The sequence below is a fragment of the Malaclemys terrapin genome, chromosome 9, assembly GCF_027887155.1.
Source record: "Malaclemys terrapin pileata isolate rMalTer1 chromosome 9, rMalTer1.hap1, whole genome shotgun sequence".
Taxonomy (NCBI): Eukaryota; Metazoa; Chordata; order Testudines; family Emydidae; genus Malaclemys; species Malaclemys terrapin.
In genome coordinates, this window is record NC_071513.1 from 92,604,528 (window position 1) to 92,623,951 (window position 19,424).

Sequence of the window (19,424 nt, forward strand, 5' to 3'; positions counted from 1 at the left end):
GTGAAGAAAACTCAGGAATCGAGGATTACTGGCTAAACCTCCGTGAGTCCACCCCATCCCACCCCCTTCCAAATGGCTGATCCTTAGTGGTTCCCTAAATTACTTACTCTACATATACACCACAAAATGATATCTTCTGTATATGTATATAGATTAACATGTCCTCAATTATCTGTAGGGCTTCTTCACTAATAAAGAAGAAACGTGAGTATCCCTTATTTGATAGAAGTATAGGAACTAAAGATGCCTTTCATGAACCTGGCCCATGAGGTTGGGAAAAATCCTTCTCCAGTCAGAGGAAAGCAGACATGCCAGTTGGGCAAGGAAAGGAGTTTGCAGGTTAAGGAGGCTGAGAGTGGACTGAGTAGAAAAATGTATGCAGTGTAGTTGTAGCCCTGTCTGTCACAGGATATTAGAGAGACAAGGTGGGGTGGTAATATCTTTTATTGGACCAACTTCTATGGGTGAGAGAGACAAGCTTTCAAGCTGGAAAAAGGCATAACAGCATGGAGCTGCCAGTCAGATGGGATGTGACTGGAGGTCTGATGGGGAATGGGACAAAGAGAACTGAGCTGCTGCAATAGGATAGGAACAGGAAAGGGGTGAAGCACAGCAGTAGGACAGAGCCATCAGTCAGAGGAGAGGGGATGAAAGCAGAGTAATAGGATTGAGGTGCCTGCACACTATCAGCACTTGATGCAGGTACAAGCGAATGGGCCAACTATAGATGCTTTCTCACTCTCTCAGATCTTGGGAGACAGACCTGTCCTCGCTTACAGACAACCCCCCAACCTAAAGCAAATACGCACCAGCAACCGCACATCACTGAACAAAAACACTGACCCAGGAACCTATCCTTGTAACAAAGCCCGATGCCAACTCTGTCCACATATCTATTCAAGTGACATCATCATAGGACCTAATCACATCAGCCATACCATCAGGGGCTCGTTCACCTGCACATCTACCAATGTGCTATATGCCATCATGTGCCAGCAATGCCCCTCTGCCATGTACATGGGCCAAACCGGACAGTCTCTACGCAAAAGAATTCATGGACACAAATCTGACATCAGGAATCATAATACTCAAAAACCAGTGGGAGAACACTTTAACCTGTCTGGTCATTCAATGACAGACCTGCGAGTGGCTATTTTACAACAGAAAAACTTCAAAAACAGACTCCAACGAGAGACTGCTGAGCTGGAATTGATATGCAAACTAGATACAATCAATTTAGGATTGAATAAGGACTGGGAATGGCAGAGCCATTACAAACATTGAATCTATCTCCCCTTGTAAGTATTCTCACACTTCTTATCAAACTGTCTGTACTGGGCTAGCTTGATTATCACTTCAAAAGTTTTTTTTTTTCTTTCTCTTACTTAATTGGCCTCTCAGAGTTGGTAAGACAACTCCCACCTGTTCATGCTCTCTGTATGTGTGTATATATTTCTCCTCAATATATGTTCCATTCTATATGCATCTGAAGAAGTGGGCTGTAGCCCACGGAAGCTTATGCGCTAATAAATTTGTTAGTCTCTAAGGTGCCACAAGTACTCCTGTTCTTTTTGCAGATTTATCAGGTTATTCTCCACTGGCTTGAAGCGGAACCTGGAATAAAACCTATTTGCAGACACAGCCATAATGAGTGCTCCATACCAACAGCAGCCTAAACTAGGGCTGGTCTGTATTTCGGTGTAGATTTCAAACCAGGTGGATGCTGTCCGTAATATTGTTTGGGTATTAGAATTTTCACTTACTTTTGAAATAAATTATTATATAGCCTCAGTTGAGACTCATAGCCTCAGACTGGTGGTGCCAATGACGTTTTAATTTATAGTGAAGTATGGGCAAAACTAAACATAGAAGCCCAAGTGAAAGTCAGACACTAAAAACTAGAGCATAAAAATGGGAAAACCTGGCCCAATTGTCCGAAACAGCAAGCAGAATGCAGAGAGGCAATTGCAGCAGCAGTATTATTTCATTTTAATGTGCCTGAGAAAATGAGAACTCAGCCCCCAAATATGGGCAAGCTCACTTTTTATTGAACAACCCCATTCAAAGACTTAACTATACTTAGACAAATGGTCAGAATTTCCGCTGCAGATTGTGGCCAACTGTCACTGTTGCCAACTCTGGCAATTCTTTCGCAAATCTCACAGTCTTTACGGTTTTTCTTAAAGCCTCAGCTTTTAGGCTCAGAAACCAGATTGTTAAGAAACAGGACCCAAAACAGAGGATTTGGCTCCTGCCTCATGATTTTAAACTTAAGTGTGGTTTACATAGTTTTTTACTGATATAACTATTTCAGCGGTGGGGTTTTTTTATACAAAGAAGTTATACTAGTGCAATTCCTAGGCCTGGTCCCAACTAAGCCCCCACTTCGGACTAAGGTACGCAAATTCAGCTATGTTAATAACGTAGCTGAATTCGAAGTACCTTAGTCCGAACTTACCGCGGGTCCAGACGCGGCAGGGAGGCTCCCCCGTCGATGCCGCGTACTCCTCTCGCCGAGCTGGAGTACCGGCGTCGACGGCAAGCACTTCCGGGATCGATCCCAGAACATTGATTGCCTGCCGCCGGACCCTCCGGTAAGTGAAGACGTACCCCTAGAGTGGACACAGTTATACTGATATAAAGGTACCTTACACTGGTAAAGCTTATTCTCCTTCCCTTAAGCCTTGTCTACATTAGAAAGGGCTTGCCAGTTTAGCTATACTCAAAACTCCTCCTAGTGCAGATGTAACACCAACAGGTCGTTGGCGGGCAGGATCAAACTGGGGACCTCTGCAGCTTAGTGCATGAGCCTCTACTGCATGAGCTAAAAGCCAACTGGGTGGGTGCCCTGCCAGTCTCTGCGAGGGCGGCAGTCAGGCAGCCTTCGGCGGCATGCCTGCAGGAGGTCCGCCGGTCCTGCGGCTTCAGCGGCAATTCGGCGGCGGGTACGCAGGACCGTGCTTGGGGCGGCAAAAAAGCTAGAGCCACCCCTGTGTAGAGCGGACTCCTTTAACTCTCTAAGTGGTCTCGGTGCCACTAGATGGGACAGAGCACCACACCCAGGAGGTGTGTGGGTTACACAGACACATCGTATACTAGCAAAAGAGTGCTTTGGGCGGTATAGCTTAAGCCAGTTCCTAGACAAAATAAGTCATGCTCATCTGCGAGGAAGGATTGTCTAGTGGCTAGGGCACTAGAGTGAGACACCCATTACCTGGGTTCAGTTCTTGGCTCAGCCACAGACTTTCTGTGTGGCTCTGGCCAAGTTAGTTAGGCCAGAATAAAGTGGATGCAAGACCGATTACACTGCCCAACTAAGTGTCTACAGTAAAATTTTGCTCCTGCTGACCTAACTGCCCTGCTACGCCAACTTAAGATCTCCATCTCCTCGAGAGGCCTAGTAGAGCAACGGTGATGTAGTTAGGTTGACTTAGTGTCAGACAGTGCATTGCTCTCAGCAGCCATCCTACGATGCCCCACACGGACAGTGCAATCGGTATAAGCACTCCTGCTGAGGATGCGCACTGCCGACACTAGGAGTGTAGTGTGGAGACCAGGGGTGAAAGTAAGTTAGGACACTTACTGGTACGGGCTGGGGGTCCTTCAGCCCCTGGAATGGGAGGGGCCTCGGGCAGAAGGGGGCGGGGCTGGGGGTCAGCATCCCTCAACCAGCCCTTCCAGGCCGCCTGGCCCGCACCGCCCAGGGCTCCCGTGTTGATTTAAAGGGCGCGGGGCTCTGGACACCGCTGCTGCGCTAGCCCTTTCAGATCGCCGGCCCCAGGGCAGCTGCTCCCTTTGCCCCCGCGCCCGTCAGAGGCTGCGGGGGTGGAGGGGGGCAATGGGGCAGGGACATTAAAGCGCTGCAGGGCTTTAACATTGCTGCGCCTGCCGCTTTAATGTGGGCTGGGTATGGGCCGGTGCGGGTTCTTACTGGTACGGAGTATCAGCCCGTACTGGCTCACCTTCACCCCTGGTGGAGATGCAAAAGCCATTTAGTTATTGTGGTGACTGTATGGTGGTGAAACCAAGGTCAACGTCCTTTGGTAGTGTAGACAATGCCCTTAATCTACCCTATCCTGCCTCCCCATCTGTGGGATGACACTTTCCTACTTGCTAGAGCCCGGTGAGGATAAAATCCCTGAATGATGGTAGGATGACACTGAACACCTGATACTGAACACCTCTTTGGCTTCATGTTGATGAAAGGTCGTGTTTACATGTAGGACAGTGACCATCTGGACAGCAAGGGGGTGGGGAGCAGGGTAGAGGCTCTTCTGCTTTTCCACGTGGCTAGGCTCAGATTTTTCTTTTCTGCTACTCTTTAGTTCTGTTCTGCAGGAATCCACCCCCCCCTCCCCGCCACAGCCCCTCTCCTCCTGCCCTTTAAACCCTGTTCCTCCCTGTGCAGACATGTCTCCCTGGCTGTGACTCATTCGCTCTCTCTTTCCCTCTGGCTCTGGCCCTGGCCCTTTGCTGATCTCTTGCAACGAGCACACACAGCAGCTCAGGGAAGGGAAAGGGCTCTCTCCGCTTTACGGCTGCTGAAAACCCTCCCTCCCCAGCCAGCTCAGTGTAGCCGCGCCGCGCCGCGCCGCGCCCGGGCTCGCTCCTCTCCAAGGTAATGGGACACGCGGAGATGAATTGCACAGGGCGGGGGCAAGTTTGCCAACTCCGCGGCGCCCCCGGGTAGAAGCGCCTGGGCGAACGCCCCCCGCCGGGAGCAGCCTGCAGGCGAGTAGGGCGCCGCTGCTGCTCCAGCTGTGCCCAGCTGCAAGCGCGCTGCGCCCGAGTTCTGCCCCCTCCCCCGCCGGAGCTCGCCGCTCGGGCTCGCCTCCCTTCCAAGCAGCGGAGTGATGGGCTGTTCCAAACGGGGGGAGGAAGTCTCTGACACTCAGCTGAGGCTTGGTCCAGAGCAGCTGCAGCAGTCTGCCAGCTGGAGCCATTTCCTGACCCGGGGGGTGGCCAGAGGGATCGGTGGGGTGTGCTTCGAGATCAGTGCGGGTCCTTGCTCCTCACTCGGTCCTCTCTTGTGGTGGCAATACTGTGTGAACGTGTTTGTAGCAGAAGCGAAGCCCCAGCAGTGCGATCGGCCAGGGCTAGCTAGAGTGCCATTCATTGTGTAACAAGTCACGCCTGTGTCTGTGGGAGAGAAACTGACCAGAGAACTCCTGGCGGGTTGGACCGGGCATATTCCTTCCGAACGGGGGAAATCCCTCTCAGAATGACGCTGAGGCGAGCTCAGCAGTGTTTTAAAGAAATCTTCTTTGAACCCGAGGGAAGAATGATGAAGAGGGATAAAACCTCCCGTCCTTACTCAGGCAAAGCTCCCACTGACTTTGCTGGAAGTTTTGCCTGAGGAAAGAACGCAGTAGTTGGCTTTAACGTTGATCTTATTTTGGTCTTTTAAAACACATTTTTAAAAAGGCAGGGCATTTCGATCTCCGACGTTGCATGAGCATCAGGCAGTAGGCATAAATATATATTCAAAGAAGTGTTGGAAATAACATAACGGGACAAAGGTTTGTGAAAGCAAAGGCACCGATTATTTTTTTTTAAAAGAATCGGGAAATACTTAGAGGCTCTTTTGAGAATAGAGAAGACATCTTGATGGGGTGTGTGAACTGTTTGTTCCAACAGAGTTTCTGTATCAAAATGCAGAAATACTTTAAAGACTTAAATGGTCTGTATCAAAATGAGGTTTGCTGCTAAATTTGCTCACCAGTAACAAGAAGTCAGCAAACTTTGAAAAATTGGTTGTCTCTTTCTTGTTGTTGCAGGGCATATTAGATGTCAGACAAAACTGGAAATTAAGTATTCTGACACTGTCATCTGCATAATGCAAATAGAAGGTGATTCAAGCTACCCAGAAACATAACATTTTAAACTCAGCATGATTTCTCTCTTGTAGCTGGGTCTAAGGTGCTGTCTTGAATTCATTAAAATTTTGCAATGTAACAGGCAATCTGCATTGCAAATATCCCTTACACTAATATGATTAGTTGCATTGTCACAGTGTTTGATTCTAAATTTTAACTTGTTGCCTTGAATTACTCAGACCGTAGATTATTTTCTTGTTTGTTCTTTGTGCAGTTAGGGATGAACATCTTTTTAACTTGTAAAATTGATGAGAAATAGAAAATGTAGCCTCTGTTACACTTAAAAAAAGCTTAACACACTTAGAGAAACTGAATTGTGCTCTGATCCCTTATGAGGCTTTGAAGGATTTTTAACAATTTCAGAGGTGTGAAGAAGGTCACTAGTGCTGTGTGACTTTTATCAGTGATATTTTAGAAAATTTCCACAGAGGCCAATGTCTCTTAGGTTTTTTAAATAACTATTAAAATCATCATCTAGAAAACCCTGTTCCCAGAAAGCATGCAAAGATACAAATCTATCCAAACTCTTTCTTCCCATCCAAGGTCCCAGTCCTTCAGTCTTCATTCACTCAAGTAGTCCATGCTCATATGGGTAGTTCATTGATTCCAATTTAAACCCTGATCATGCAATGTGATCTGTACTGGTTGCATCCCTGCACCTAGGTTGCATCCCTGCACCTAGGTAGCAACCCATTCACTTCAGTTAGACTCTATAGAGGTATAGTCTGCCTATGTGAATTAGAGTTCAGGATTAGGACCATAATTAAGAATTACTATGTAAAGGCCATGGGATTGGCAAATACAGCAAACGAGAACATCACTGAGGACTTTGGCTGACTTCAACTGTACTGACAATTCTATAGTTGAGCCGTATAAAATGATGGGGTCTAAATTAGCTGTTACCACTCAAGAAAGAGATCTTAGAGTCATTGTGGATAGTTCTCTGAAAATATCCACTCAATGTGCAGCAGAAGTGAAAAAAATGAACAGAATGTTGGGAATCATTAAGAAAGAGAGAGATAATAAAACCGAAAATATCATATTGCCTCTATATAAATCCACGGTACACCCACATCTTGAATACTGCGTGCAGATGTGGTCGCCCCATCTCAAAAAAGATGTATTGGAATTGGAAAAGGTTCAGAAAAGGGCAACAAAAATTATTAGGGGTATGGAACGGCTTCCGTATGAGGAAAGATTAATACGACTGGGACTTTCAGCTTGGAAAAGAGACAACTAAGGGGGGATATGATTGAGGTCTATGACTTGTGTGGAGAAATCAATACTTGTGTGGAGAAAGTAAATAAGGAAGTGTTATTTACTCCTTCTCATAACACAAGAACTAGGGGTCACCAAATGAAATTAATAGGCAGCAGGTTTAAAACAAACAAACAAGGAAATATTTTTTCACACAATGCACAGTCAGTCTGTGGAAGTCTTTGCCAGAGGATGTTGTGAAGGCCAAGACTATAACAGGGTTAAAAAAGGAACTAGACAAATTCATGGAGGACAGGTCCATCAATGGCTATTAGCCTGGATGGGCTGGGATGGTGTCCCTAGCCTCTGTTTGCCAGAAGCTGGGAATGGGCAACAGGGGATGGATGATTGCCGGTTTTGTTCATTGGCCACTGTCGGAAGATAGGATACTGGGTAGATGGACCTTTGGTCTGACCCAGTATGGCCATTCTTATGCTCATCTAAAGAGAGCAAATCTTTAGTAAGGAAAGAAAACAGATCATTCAGATCTTATTCTGAATATCTTGTTAAAAAATAACCTATTTCATATAGGCTTCTTTTCAAATCACTCAGTACAGTTTTTTATTGATATTATCATATACAAGCAATTTTGTTAGTAATCTCTATATAGAAGGCATTAGATAGTACGTACTGTAACAATGCCAAACTACTGTATATCAACCAACGCAACATATTTTTAGATTCTTAATCTAGAGAGCCTTTGTAAGAGGCCAAGTACATCCATAATCCAGCATTTATTTCCAGTATCAACAAAATTAGGACAAGAAAAGAGCCTACTCCCAGTTTTGTTCATCTTGCAGTCACAGCATTTCAGTGTAGAGATATTTCTAGAATAGAAAAGAAGTGCTGTATGTATTACTTGTCTAAAATAATTGAAAAATAAATGATTTAGAGTTGCAGGCAGGTTGGTTTGTATGTTCTAATTTTATTAAGCAGTGCTATTTTATGCAGAATAAACAGCATTTAATATAATCAATGCAATTATAAAGCATTACGAAATTTTCCTAGAAGGTCCTGCATGTTAACCTATATATTTTAGGTTCCTTACCTTAAGAATTTTCAAACAAGGGTGAAAAGCACTTGATTCTCTTAAGAGATATCAGAAGACCCATTCACATTGCTGAATGTAGAAAATCCTGTTAACCAATCCAATATTAATGGGTTAAATGCTTCAGTTTTTACTCAAGCATAGCAAAGTTGATGTCAATGGGATTTTTTATTCAAGTAAGTAGCACAGAATTTGGTTCATAGTATTATATATGAAGAAGTTGGGGGAGGAGGGGGGAGGTTATGTATAGTGAAAACCACCAGTTGTATACATCAGTACAAAAAGAAGAACAGGAGTACTTGTGGCACCTTAGAGACTAACAAATTTATTAGAGCATAAGCTTTCGTGGACTACAGCCCACTTCTTCGGATGCATATATGTTCCATTCTATATGCATCCGAAGAAGTGGGCTGTAGTCCACGAAAGCTTATGCTCTAATAAATTTGTTAGTCTCTAAGGTGCCACAAGTACTCCTGTTCTTCTTTTTGCGGATACAGACTAACACGGCTGTTACTCTGAAACTTGTCATCAGTACAAAGATACTTATGGCTCAAATGGTTGTCACAGGTTGCACTCAGGTTCACTACAGTAACAGCCAGGGCCGGCGCAACCCATTAGGCGACCTAGGCGGTCGCCTAGGGCACTAACATTTGCGGGGCGGTGACCGCGGCGGCCGGATCTTCGGCCACCCCGGTCATTGTCGGCATTTCTGGGGTGGGACCTTCTGCCATCTCTGTCGGGGGCGGCATTTCGGGGGTGGGACCTTCTGCCGCCTAGGGTGGCAAAAAGGCTGGCGGCGCTCCTGGTAACAGCATCCAATATCTCCTATATCACAAGTTTTCCAGCTTCACTAGAACATGGGCCTGTCTTTCCAAGTTCTTTCATTTACAGTGTGGTTACATAACTGTGTCACCTGCATTTTTGGTCTTCCTCTACAACCCTGAGTGGGCAGGCAGGAGGGAACTTGGTTTAAAATGAACTTTCTTCAGTTTAAAAAAATGTTTTCAAAAAGTTAGCTGATAATATGTTGAAACTCCATCTGTAAATCACTGGTAAACAGAGCTGAGTGAATAATTCGTTTTTTTTGGTTTGATGGCTGAACCAAAACATATTTTGTTCATGTTGACATAAAATGGAAATGTTTCTCACCAAAACAAAACAACAACAAAAATCATTTCAGGTCGAATGAAGTGTTTTGTTTGACTCAAATGATTTCTTTTGTTTGTTTTCAGGTATATTTACTTCTTTTTTTTTAGAAATAAATCTAGCTAAACTTCTCAACAAAATGTTGTTCTGAAACTGAAAATCAAAACGTTTTGTTTTGAAAATGTCAAAATATTTTGACTCTTTTTTTGCAGAAACAATTAGTTCACACTTCTGAATTCACAAATAGTTCCAGTTGACCCAAAACTGCATTTTTTTGGTGAATAAACTATTTGTTAAAAACAATGTATTGCAGGTCCTATCTGTGCCTTTGGCCATTCATACTTTTGGGCTTTGCAGGTCCTTGCTTCAATCCCCAGTGTGTTGAGCAAGAGGGCGGCCATCACATGTCTACTGTTATTGTTTTGGTAAAATGTACATGTTAGATGTTAGTATAGGAACAATATATAGTAAATATCATGGTGAAGAATAAATTACTTCAATTTGTAAATATTTTAAATACGGTTGTGTTGTATATAAATTTCTCTGTGTGTATAGATAGAAGAAAGATCTAGATTATCCATGTGTAATTGAATATGGACATATGCAGTATAATGTGAGAGAAGAGGCAAAGTAGTTTTGTGGACTAACCACAGGACATGGAGCTGGGAACTTTTTGCATTCCAGTTCACTAACTTGCTGTATAACCTTGGGTAAATCACTTCCCTTCTGTATGCCAGCTTCCCCATGTGTAAAATGAGGATCATTACACTCATAGGGGTATTCTGAGTATTAAATAACTGTAAAATGTGTGTGCGTGTGCGTACACTACTCTGAATGTTTAAAGCACTATTACATATTATTTTGTAATCGAGAGGATTGTCATCTTCCTTGCCATGAAGACACACCTTGGTGTCATTCTTGCTTTGAGACGCGATTTGCACTTGGTGGCTTTCGTTACCTATAAAAACAATAGCTCCCTGTTATTGCCTCATTCCTTGTGTGGTGGGGCACAGCATACAAACAGTAGTACTGTGCTGGGTCATACTCATTTTTATTATATGCCATACCCTATCTTTTATGTGGTTTTATACAGATAGTCCCAACTCCATATCAATCACGTTTATGTCTCGTCCATATATTTTTGGTAATTTTATGTATGGAGTACAATGATCTTTAGCATGAACCACTACTCAGGACTCTTCTTATGTTGGTGTGAGGAGATAAATCATTTGTCTCTATAAACTTCACAAACAGCAGATCCATGGAGCTTACACTACACGTGTTTCACAGGGCTGCTATATTGGCTACCAATTTTTGCAGCTGTCTTGCTCTGTTGATTATTAGGTTTTTGTGCAATGAAGTGTCGAAATCAAATATCGCTCTAGATAGAATAGAATCAGTTTAGGAAGCAAAGAATGAGATCTTGGGCAATTTTCTGATTACACTTCAAGCACACAAAGAGACCTGTTTGGGAAAGGGTCCACATGTGTAGTATTCCCTTTTTTAAAGATATAATAAAGCACTCTCATATTATAACTATAGGAATAGCCTTGCCCTCCATAGCAAACGTTGCAGAAATGTTCTGTTTGAACCCCCTGTTTATAACTTTCGGAAACTTTAGCCTTTTGTCAGTAGAATTTTTGGTTTCTTTTTCTCCTTTCCCCTGTGATTGAGTACTTGTCTACACTAAGAATTAGTTTGGTGTGTCTTGCCCTGGGGTAGACTGTGCCAGTACAAAATCATTTCTGATGCTGGTGGAGCGAGCTGCACTAGGGATTTGCACCAGTGCAGCAGCATTGGTGTAGCTGCTCTAGTGTAAAAAAAACTTGTGTAAACAAGCCCTAGGGGGAGAGTGGGTACATGTTCTCATTGTAGAAGATTCTGGTGATATCAAGCCAAATACACCTCTACCCCGATATAACGTCACCTGATATAACACAAGTTCAGATATAACGCGGTAAAGCAGCGCTCCAGGGGGGTGGGGGTGGGGGGCTGCACGCTCCGGCGGATCAAAGCAAGTTCGATATAACGCAGTTTCACCTATAACAGGTATGATTTTTTGACTATATCGGGGTAGAGGTGTACTTCCATATTATGGAATTTCTCTTTTTCTAGCTTGTACATTTGATTGAAAAACCTATGACATTTCATTTAATGAAACCACATTTAGAAAACATTATGGTTGGGGTGGTTAAGTACTCAGAAGGCAGGAAATGACAAAATGAAAGTTTTGCAAACAACAGTGATTCTGCTTCTTTATGGCTAGGTATAAAGGCAGAGGACACAGGTGGGCCTGAAGTATATGAATATACAAATATGCTATATCTCTTATTGAGTCAAAGCTCACGTCAGGTCAAAGAGTGAAATCCTGGCCCCCATGAAGTGAAAGGTATTTGCAGCATGAAAGGCAGGGGTCTCAGCCGCCTTCTGCCTCAGTGGCATGCAAAATTAAGAGTTTTACTTCCATTTAAATCCTGACTGTTCCGTGTATTCAATATTGATTTTTTTTTTTAGGTCTTATTTATTTTTACTGAGCAACATATTACTGCAACAATTTTCCAGACCATTGTAAACAGCTCAGTTGGGCCTCTGGACCATATCTGGGCTTAATCATTAATCAGAGTTTAAGGCCAAAAGGGAACACCAGACCATCCGTTCTGGCCTCCTGTGTGCCCTAGGCTGCCATCACCACCACCTAGCACTTGTTCACTAAACCCAGCAACCGAGATTAGGTCAAAGTATCACAGCCCACAAGAGACTAGACTATTATGTGCAACCAAAAAAGAATAGGCAAGACCGAGGTGCATCACCAGTGCCCAAGGCCCTTGCAATGGCAGGGAAATGATTGAGATATACCCAGATAATCCTGGCAGGTGATCTGCACCCACATGCTGCAGAGGAAGGCAAACCCCTCCCCCCCCCCATAACCTGGGATAAAAAATTCCTTCCCGACCCCACATATGGTGATCATTTAGCCTCTGAGCAGGTGAGCAAGAAATCCCTGCCCAATGCCCCATCTCCAGCTGTGGCTGTTCCTGATATTTCAGAGGAAGGAGACAATAAAAAAACCTGCAGAATACATTGGGAGAGAACCCTTCCTGACCCTGCAGGGGGCCAGCTGAAATCCTATTCCTTTCAATGGAATTTGCGACTTTGGAGAAAGTGATTTACAGTGACATAAACCAGAATAAATGGAATATGAGCTTTAATTTACAATGGAAAATGGAAAAAAAATAGGAATGGGATCCTCCAACATTTTTTGAATTCCCTTTTAACTCCTATGAAAGCAGGCATCTATAGCATGAAGAAAAGTAACTTTGAAACCAAACTAATATAAATTTATTTTTAAAACGTTTAGAGTATGCGTGTGTCAAAATACAGTAAGGGCTCAATCCTGCCACGTGCCGAGCGCTCTTAACCCATTCCAACAAAGGTTGTAAGCACATGCTTAACTTTAGTTTCATTGGACTCACCCACATGCTTAATCATGAGCTTAAAGTTATGCAAGTGCTTTGCGGGATTGGATTGAGAGTGCTCAGCACCTTTCGAGTTTGATCTTAAGTCTCTGCAAGTGTACTGGAATAGAGTGGAACCATAAATCTTACTGTGAAACAAGGATACAATATAGCAAATACACGTCAAAGCTTTGTGTTTTGTGTTCATTGTTAAAGACAAACTCAGTATTAAGGATATTATATAGTCTTGCAAAAAACTGCACAGAGTAACTAGGCTAAATCCAAAGTTATATATGGACAAATATGAAAAATACCAAAGTAAATAAAGACAATGAGAATTTTTTCTTGATAGAAACATTGAACATTTTTATTATTTCTTTTAGCACCAACAATGTGCTTAGTTCACTATATGGGTACGTCTATACTTACCTCCGGGTTCGGCGGTAAGCAGTCGATCTTCTGGGATCGATTTATCGCGTCTTGTCTAGACGCGATAAATCGATCCTGGAAGTGCTCGCCGTCGACACCGGTACTTCTGCTCCGCGAGAGGAGTAGGCGGAGTCGAGGGGGGAGCCTGCCTGCCGTGTGTGGACACACGGTAAGTACCTTTAAGTTCGAACTAAGATACTTCGACTTCAACTACGTTATTCACGTAGCTGAAGTTGCGTATCTTAGTTCGAACTGGGGGGTTAGTGTGGACCAGCCCTAAGACACAAAATTAAGATGGACCCTGCCCTGTAGAGCTTGAGTAATGCCAACAGACCCTGGTCATCGGCTGGCGGAATTGAACATGGGATCTCTGGAGCTTAGTGCATGAGCCTCTACCACATGAGCTAAAAGCCAACTGGCTGTTAGATACCTCTGTAGAGCAGACTCATTAATTCCTTTCTCTCGCGCTCTCTCTCACTCGTGTCTCAGTGCCCCAAGATGGGACAGAACACCACTCCCAGGAGGGTGGGTTACACTTGCATCTAAAAGACCAGCAGGGAGAAGAAGGGACCTACTGAGAACCCATGGAAATATCAGTAACTTGGAACTTATTGTTCTTATTAGCTATTTATTCTCTTCATACAGGCAATGTTGAAGGAGGGATTTGAACAGAAACTGAGCTGTAAAATATCGAGTAGGAGTAGAGAGATTATATTAATTTTGTATTTGGCACTACTGTGACTGCTATCGGAATAATGTGTCCAATTATGGTATCCACACTTCAAGAAGGATGTAAAAAATTTGCAGAGTGTGCAGAGAAGAACCATGAGAATGAGTAAATGATTGAAAAACGTGCCTTATAGTGAAAGACTCAGGGAAGTCAATGTGTTTAGTTTATCAAGGAGTAAGTTAAGGTGTGACTTGATCACAGTCTATATGTACCTATGTAGGGAACAGAAATTTGACAATAGAGAGAGCTCTTTGGTCTAGAAGACAAAGGTATATTAAGATCCAATGTCTGGCAGTTGAAGCTAGACAAAGTCAGACTTGAAATAAGATGTAAATTTTTAAACAGTGAGAGTAATTAATCATTGGAACAGTTTATCTAGGGTTGCAATGGATTCTCCATCACTGGAATTTTTAAATTAAGGTTGTATGGTTTTCTAAAAGATATGCTCTAGTTCAAACAGGAATTAATTCAGGGAAATCCTCTGGCCTGTGATATGTAGTTTAGACTAGATGATCACAATGATCCCTTCTGGCCTTATAATCTATGAATTTATAAAGAATACAAAAGAGAATTAAGCTACCTAGAAGATGATTCTTCATCACACAAGGATATTGCTGAAATCAGAACAGGTGGAGCTGAAAAGGCTACTAAGAGTTTGAAAATTAATGAAGTACCAAGAAATTATGGTTATGCTTTACAAGTTGTACACTGGGCTTTGGAGAAACGGAATGCTATGTTACCAACAAGAGTTCTTGAACAATGGAAAGATGCCACCACTAGGGTAACCAGATGTCCTGATTTTATCGGGACAGTCCCGATATTTGGGGCTTTTTCTTATATAGGTTCCTATTACCTCCCACCCCTGTCCCGATTTTTCACCCTTGCTATCTGGTCATGCTAGCCACCAGACTCAGTCACTGCAACAGTAGTATGAATTCATTTACAAAAAAGGACCACAAGAACTAGGTTTTATGAGATTCTTTACAAAGGAATTGTTGAATTGGACCTACTCTTGGCTTCAGTCAGCTGTGGGTAGAGGGTGGAATTCAATCTCTCTACCTTGGAGCACGCTCCATATAGCAGAATGGATCAACTTCTTTGGAAGACGGTTGAATACAGCAAATTATTTTACAACAAAGACAACTGGAAAAATACAGTTTTATTGTAATTTTTGGCATGAGGCAGTTATAGAACCTGCAAGATCCTGCAGAGATCTGTGGAAAATCTGCATTATTACAATACGTTATCTCCTGCAGTGAAGAGCCAGCAGGAATGTTCTACAGTTTTTGGCTCTCACTTCTTTACATGGCTTTGGCAGACTATGAGAAAGGTCTTTGACTTGGTGGACATAGAAGCAATATAGGAAGCAATAAAAGAACAATAAATAAGAGCCATGAAACATCTTCTTGACATTGAAGCTTGACAAGAGAGCAGAAATCAAATTGAAGTGTGAAGTCAGATGAGGTGTGACTTTGTTCAGGTAAACTCTTCACCTCTTTTCTGGAGAAGATCTCAGAAACCATCCTCAAATAGAAGGACAAGGGCATCAAGATAAATGAAAAGGACCTGGCGAGACTGGTAAGTGAAAGTGACATTTTTGTGCAAATCCCTAAAGACCCTGAAGCAGTGATCATGGGACTGCTTACAAAGGAACATTATGCAGGAGACCAAAATAATGTTTAACATGCAGGAGGAAAAACATCACCGTAGATGCAAAGGCTTTTTGAAGTATATTTAACAAGAACCATCTGGTACATAATATTCCAGCCAAGTTGAAGTGAATGGAAGAATATAGGCTAGAAAGAGACATTGTGCAAGACGGAAGAATGTCATGATGCTCCTTTGCTTGGAAAGGCTTTTGAATGATTAAGCATTACCAGTGTCATGAAACATTCAAGACAAACATGAGCATTTAAGAAGAGCATTGCTTAGAAGGTAAAAGCTGGATAGAATGCATGGAGAGGTGTCCTTGATAGTACATGATGGAGAAGAATACACAATAAGCAAATTAAGGTGGAAGGGCTCTAAGCCATCTTCTCTCTGCAAAATGGAAAACACTCATGGCTTGGAGATCATGGATGGAAGGCATACCAATCACTGCCAGTGAAAAAGATTGATCCTGTAACGGCTATGTCATTCATTAACCTATGTTCCAGGATAGAGATGTTTGGCAATATAGCTATGAGGACAACAATATTCCTACTTATATCTAGCCATGTGCTTAAAAATTTTCCCGTTTGTCTCCTTTAATAATATTTTTTTAAAACAAGTTTGCTGTTTCTTAGTTTAAATCGGGTTTACAATCAGGCAGTTTGGTAATTTGTTTAAAACAATTAAATGGAGCATTTGTTTTAACTTGACTGCTGTTTTATATGTGCATCTATATTCAACATTATTTCAAAGCCTGTTTGAAATTTTGCATTTTTTTTTCCAATGTTTGGTAATAAAAAATAATTTGTAAGTTTTTTAGCAAATGGAGTAAATGAAATTCTTGCTATCTTCTGAACAGTGCTCTGGCTACTAGTTTTAAGGGCTACCATGACAATTATACATGACTTCAGATACCAAAGGTAAAATCTAAACCCATGCTGAATAGAATTGGTGGTTAGCAAAGGGTTACTGTGACAAACCTCTATCTAGGCAACTACATAATGTAATTAGTGAGGAATGACACTTTCATTTGAGGAAAACAACATGCGTATTGGCAATTTCCAGGTGGACAGGACTATATTTTTCAGCCTGTTATAGCTCTTATTCTACAGGTGAATGTTCTAAGTGCAGTGCAGAATTATTTGGCCATATGCTTCTGTTTTTTCAGTGCTTTATTTTTCAGGCTTTCCATATAAATAGAATTATTCTGTTCCATCAGGAGTGTAACTGTGTGGTAGAGAGGGGAAGGGAAAGGAATGTTGTTGTTTCAAACATTATACCTTTTGTGAGTGAGCAGATGGTGTTTGTATGTCGGGCTTCCAGTAAGTTTTGTATCTTGCTGAAGCTACAACATTCTTCCAGATTGACTCTGTGAAATTAGTGGTTTTAGATCTCCCTAAATGTACCAGGTTGTATTACATTTGATACCAGTTCGTTTAAAATCGTCAAATCCTAGAATTTTATTATATTTTTGGAAACATTTATTTTACTGTCTGACAGTGGAGTTACATAATATGGGTGGGTGGGGTTGGTGGAAATAATACTTGCTTTAAAATTTTCTAGGTAATTGGTATTTTGGCAAAAAGACAATAAATAAATAAATAAACAAATCAGGTACCCAATCTGTTTCCCAAAGATGGAACCTAAAATCATTGCCTGTGGACAAGCTGTTTCTTGATCAGAGTGAAATTGAAGGACTCTACCAAGAAGTCATTTACTCAGTACAGCATAACTGTTTTAGGAGTTTGGAGAGGCAAAGTCTAAGGTCAGATTTGCATGTTGCCAACTGCAATAGGTTTATTAGACATGAACACATGTAGGAAAATGCTGATTTTAAAGAAAGAGAAAGCTATTGGGAGTGATTGAATTCAGCAGAGATCTGGAATCAAATAGTTCAAAGCACTTATGTTTTTTTTTAAAAAGGAAGAAACATGGCTTAAATAATCTAAAGGTAATTGAAGAGAATGGGAGTTTTGCCATAGTTAGGACAGGAAGACTGGTGGAACTCAGAGGGTTTGTTCAAGTGAAAACACCAGATTTGAAGCTATTTTTGACTTTTTATTCCCCTGAATAGATCCACTGATATCTATGGGCTTTGACTTTCCTTCTGCTTACACCGATTATCCACCTTTGACTCTAAGACCTGACTGTCCACTCACAGTGGTAAATGAAGTCAGTGGAGTTACACCAGTTTTATACCAGTGGGAGAGAAGAATTGAGCCCAGTGGGAATATTCATATAGAGTAAGCAGCATTTAGGCCACTCTGTATTTTTTTGATGAGGAAAAACTGAACATCAGCTCTTTGTCTACAATAATACAAATTCAGCACGTCCCATAAGCTAGCAATTCTTCAAGGTGCCCTGGAGATAGTTTAGGAACACGTGGTCTAATTACAAGAAGTACTGAGCAGCAACAAATCACATTGAAGCCTATGGGGAGTGGAGATTGGATGTGCTCCTCTCAGGATCAGGCCCCCAGTTAACATGGAGGCTTGATATCATGCCTGGCCTGTGGAAAAAAGGAGAATTTGATTTGATGATGGGCCATATCATGTAATCTACATTTTAAACAGAAATCATCATAATTAAAAACCTGTATCTTAATGCATACACAAAAGGGTGTGAATTAAGGTTACATGGGCAGCCTTAATTCTGGCATTTCCTACATTTAGATTGCTTAACTTTGCAACGCTAACATTCTTTTAACATAGTTTTCCCAGTTTTTTTTTAAAAAGCAAACCGAGTCCCCCATCCCTCCCCACGCCCTCAGAAATTCTGTCAAGTGGAATCATTCTGACTCTAGTAACATGGGTCTTGGATTGGAACCTTTAGAGCCAGTGCACAGACTTCTGCCACTTGAGCTAGTGGAGTAACTAATATATAGGTTAATGGCCTACTACTGCTGTGACTGGCTGCCACATGGAGATAAGACAGATTTTGCTAGTGGGTTTCACAAACATTTGCTGACAGCAAAGGAATGGTGAGACTCAAGAATCTTAAGCTCCAATCCATGTCCTGGAGGGGAGTGTGCTCTCGTGGTCACAGACTCATCTGCCTCTGTTCCCCTTGAGCCTGATCCCTTCTGCTTCTGTCCCTCCAGGCTGTCTGTGTTTGTCAGTGCTGTCTCTTTCCCCAACTATTCATACCAGTTCTTCACTGTCAATGTGACACGTCTCTCAGGCACTAAAAAAATTCTAAAAACTATGAAAAATACTTAAACTCTTGAGTTCAAACTTTTTTTAAAACACAATTTGGCTTTCAATTTGAAGTTTGAGAGACTGAGTTTAAATTATATGGTATGAGCCAATAACGAAATCTTTAATGAAAATAATACATCTTTGGCTACATGGTCCCATAGGAATTCATACATGGGAACTATGAGCTGCATTTAAAGGCTAACACTATTAAATATGCCTTTTTTGTAAATATATGCTAATGGATAGACCTCTCTGAATCACAGAACATCATGTTAGGTGGAAATAAGGGCAGTGATCTACATTGTGCTGCTGCCTAAATTAGCTAATTGGCTTTCTATGGTACTTCCTTGCTTAATTTGTTTTTGGAATAATAACAGTTGGAGCATACTTAAGAACATGCTTCCAATGCAGATATTTGCTTGGAATAACTTAGCTTTCTGTCATAATTAGTAATAACAAATTCACATGATCCCTGCCCCAGAAATTGCCCACACAATTCACTCTAGAGACATTTAAACTGGAGTCAGATGGAGATTTTTGAATTTCTGGACATATGCAATCCATGTCTAGAATAGGTGAAGAATTGTGATGAGGACTTCCACTGAGCATTGCAGTCTTGCTGCTACCAGTAACTGT

At 42.0% G+C, this 19,424-nt stretch overlaps 1 protein-coding gene across 2 annotated transcripts in view; it reads left to right on the forward strand.

Annotated features, from left to right (window-relative positions):
- The first annotated feature begins 4,399 nt into the window (after positions 1-4,399).
- The window catches only part of NAALADL2 (N-acetylated alpha-linked acidic dipeptidase like 2), an 899,698-nt gene continuing 884,673 nt past the window's right edge, over positions 4,400-19,424 (forward strand). For both annotated transcript variants that reach the window (XM_054039851.1, XM_054039853.1), the window contains exon 1: positions 4,400-4,618. The gene's annotated coding sequence lies outside the window, so the exon portion shown is untranslated. The remainder of the gene's footprint in view (positions 4,619-19,424) is intronic.